The sequence below is a fragment of the Galleria mellonella genome, unplaced genomic scaffold (genome assembly GCF_026898425.1).
Source record: "Galleria mellonella isolate WM207_F2 unplaced genomic scaffold, CSIRO_AGI_GalMel_v1 utg139, whole genome shotgun sequence".
Taxonomy (NCBI): domain Eukaryota; kingdom Metazoa; phylum Arthropoda; class Insecta; order Lepidoptera; family Pyralidae; genus Galleria; species Galleria mellonella.
This window is the reverse complement of record NW_026441995.1, coordinates 5762882-5767070: the sequence shown is the minus strand read 5'-3', so window position 1 is coordinate 5767070 and position 4189 is coordinate 5762882.

The following is a 4189-nucleotide window of genomic DNA, read 5'->3' as shown; positions in this document are numbered from 1 at the left end:
TTACGATGTGCTGAATGTTGTATATGTGTGCATAAGTATGTTCTCATTGACCGACTGATAAAATGATAACACTATCATAATCATTTTCCTTATCATCATATTTTTTTACATAAAAATATATATTCGGAACGTTTATTTATTCTTGTGATAATAATGTTATAGGTCATTGATAATTGAATAATCACTGCCAGCATGTTAATTACGCGTATAAGGATAATACAAATAATTAAATTTATCTTCTTAAGTAATCACGAACTTTCAACACAGAATATAATATAAAAAATAATTAATACCTCTCTTTTGGGTAGCTATTGCTAGAACTAAGGTGCTATGCCTCCGTGTCTTACAATTTTACAGCTATATTATAATAATTTGCCGTGTGATTCCAGCATAGAATGGGCCGTCCCTTCTTTTTTCATGGGTGTCGTAAGAATTGACTAAAGGAAGGCGAAAGATGAGCAGCAGTGTCCCTCTAAAACATCACTAAAACCTAACTACGATTGCCAATCCGCCTGCCAAGCGTGGCAACTATTAGCTAAATCCCCCAAGGGGGAGGCTTATATTCAGCAGTGGACCGTTAAAAGCTGATATGATGATGATGATACATAAGTACGTATTTAAATTATATTATGTGTATCAACGTTAAGAGGTAACAGTTGTTTTCCAAAAATAAAAATGTTGATTTTTCCTTTTGTTAATATGGCAATACCAGACGTACGTACGTAGGTACATACGTACCTAGTACATAGGTACCGGGGGAAAGGGATTGTTAGTAATGAAGACTGAGAATCCCATTGCTAGCAATATACCCAACCAGGTCGACCTCTTCGGCGTTCTCCCTGGAAACTATCATGGTTAATTCCTAATGAATTCATCACGATGAGCTAACTGGTCTGCTTTCATTTTCATCTATCACCCTTCACTAGTGCTCCGCCAGCGTATCCCGTTAGCGCAGGCCGTGTTACCATAACATTTTCACCCATCAAAAAATAAAGTACATCAGTACCTATAGTCATATATAATAGTACATAGTACCTATCTAGAACATTTTCTGTTACCTATATATCAACTAGAATTATATATGCCTGATATTGGAATAACAGAAATAATCTTAGTACCCAACGTGTACTTACTTATGTTAACACTAGCGGCCCGTCCCGGCTTCGCACGGGTGGACATTTTTACAAAATTTTACATTTTTATCTGATTCTATCTAGCTACCTATTTCAAAAATGTGCCCACCCCCACATGCCCCTTTCCCGCACCGCTACAATGCTTGGCTAGCTAGCCACGTGGCCGACACGGCGCGGGCGGCGAACGATGCCTTTTCTATATCTGACTTTTTAACATAATATTTTTTTAATGGAATATACCTACGATTTGAAAAGTTTAAAAAGCAATCTGCAGGTATTGAGACAATTTTGAATACAAAATAATTTATTTGGATAATGATTAATAAATAGGTATGAATAAGATATACAACGCGACAGCGTTATTTTTCCTATTTCTAGTCATAGAAATATATTAAAAGTGTAATATCTATTGAATGAAATAGTCGATTTGAACAATTCAAAAAGTAAACTACATAAATTGAAACAATTTTGAAAACAATATAATTTATTTGGATAAGGATTTAAACAGAAGTATGAATAACATGGTGTATTTTTTAAATGTAAAAAGTGGTTATTGTCACATAACGATAATAGTTGGACATATAGTATCACGAAGTCTTTTGTAGTTATTGATATTTCCTTCAATATTGTAGAACATACTTTTGTTCTATCATCAATAGTTACCGCAGCGCACGCGACGAAAGATATTTTATAGTATTTTTTTACACCTTGAGTTACCTTACTAAAATTTTAGTACGGATCCCTAATCTTTTCTAACAATAAATATAGCCTATGTTACTTAGGGTGAATGTAGTTTTCTAATGATGAAAGAATTTTTGAAATCGGCAAAGTAGTTTTTGAGTTTATTCATTACAAATATACATACATACAAAATTACAAATCTTTCCTCTTTATAATATTAGTGTAGACTTAGCTATTGTAATTAACATATTTATGTAATTGTGATAAATCTGGACCATAATATAAGTGTTTGGTGTAAATATAATGAATTGATGGAGATTAAGAGACTAACTTATATTTTTACGTCTCTCTTTTCTATTATTATAAAACCTTAGATTATAAAACATGAAACTTCTATGAAATTGGGCTATTTATATCAAAGTTCATCTTATTTCTGTTCACACTATATCTTATTTTTGTGTGAAAGTGATACCTATATACCTTTTTTATTCTACATGCCAAAATTATTATAAATTTAGTTTATGACAATTCATAAAGTAATAATTTCACGACATCATCGAATTAAAATATTAGATTAAGAGATAGGTTTATAGAAATAGTGCTTCAGAATTAACATTAATAATATTTTTACTTGTGAATTGAATAAAATATTAATATTACGTATTGGAAATAAGTTTAAAAATATATTTTGCTATTAAATAAAAACTGAACCTTTCGGAAAGGGAGTTAAAAAAACAATTTTCTTAAACGAATATAATACGACTCATAGGTGCTTTTTTTAGATATAAATAATATTATCTGATTAAAAAAATTAGTATACAATTTTCATTTTTATATGATATCAATCTCCTGTTAGTTCTTGTGTTGTAATGAAATGAGTTTATTTGCATTAAACAGTTTAAAATTATAAATCTATGTTGTAATAAATCTCGTGCCTATTTTCTGCATTGAATCTGGCAACTCTGTTCAGTAGTGACAGCAGATGACAGTTGTCATTGTCAGTTTTTTTACACAAATACAGATACCTAATTTATGATACAATGATGTATATATAATGTGGTCGATTTTGAAGCGCCATTTCTCTAACCTTATCTGTTAACCTTTTTTTTAATATGATAATTTCCATAAATAACTATTTTATACATTGTAATAAACTAAGTTTATAATAGTTTTTACTTAAATCTATTTGAAAATTAGTTTATATTGGTTCGTGCTATAAAGAATTCACTGTAATATCAAATTTAAGTTTTTATTTTAGAAATAGGTTTAAAGCAATAGCGCCTCAAAATCAACCTTATTCTTTATATAGTATGTATATATACATAGATATAGCCTCTCTTATCTGTGATATTGTCTCTAATCTGTTATAGTGATGGGACTCGAGTGATTTTTTCGAGTCACTCGGTACTGATAAGTTACTCACTCGAATGCCACTCGAGTGAAGATAAAACTCGAGTGATTTTTATTGACCCGAGTCACTCGGAATATAAAACTCGAGTGACCAAAATTTTAAAACGAATAAAACAGTATTAATTTTACATAGAAAATGTGTATACATTTTCTCAAAAAAAAAAAATCTAAACAAAATGTAAAAAATAGAATTTTCCTTCAAACTAAACCTGTCATACATAATCAAGAAACCTCTTATATCAACTATCAGTCAAATTAAAATATTATACCATAATCTACTACTAATAAGTTCTAATCCAATTTAATTTATTCTAACAAGGAACTTTCATGAGATCCAAATATAAACAGTTTTATTATGTTCTTACACAATTTAAGTTTAAAAGTAACTTAAATAAACTCAACAAAAAAAAAAAACAAAAATAATGTATCTTTAATGAGATAACAAATTTAACTAAAATTGGTGTAACTACTTTAAAAAAATAAATTGATAAATTTTTTCCCTACCAAACGGCTTCGATAATATCGACTTCAGCACACTTGCTAAAATAATAGAAGAATGTTTCTCCGTAACCTCTTTAGTAGTAACAGTTTGCGAAAAAAGTTTTGAATTATAAGTATTGTAATAGTTAGGTATGCTTTATTATTGTCAGAAGTCCATAAATCTGTTGTAGCAGTCGTATATTCAACTAAATGTAGAATATCTACAATTATAGTGCGTGCGGCATGATAAGCATCAGGAAGAATTTTCTCTCTTAAAAGTTTCCTGCTACCGCGGGTAAACTTGTCACAATTTGAATTTCTCACTCAGTTCGGTATAAACCACTCGAGTGGTACGAGTCAACTCGAGTCACTCGTAATTCGAGTCGACGCGAGTCACTCGAAACTCGAGTCGTCAAAAAATTAACTCGAGTGCATGTAATATAAAAACTACTCAAGTCACTCGAGTGAAAAGCAACTCGAATCCC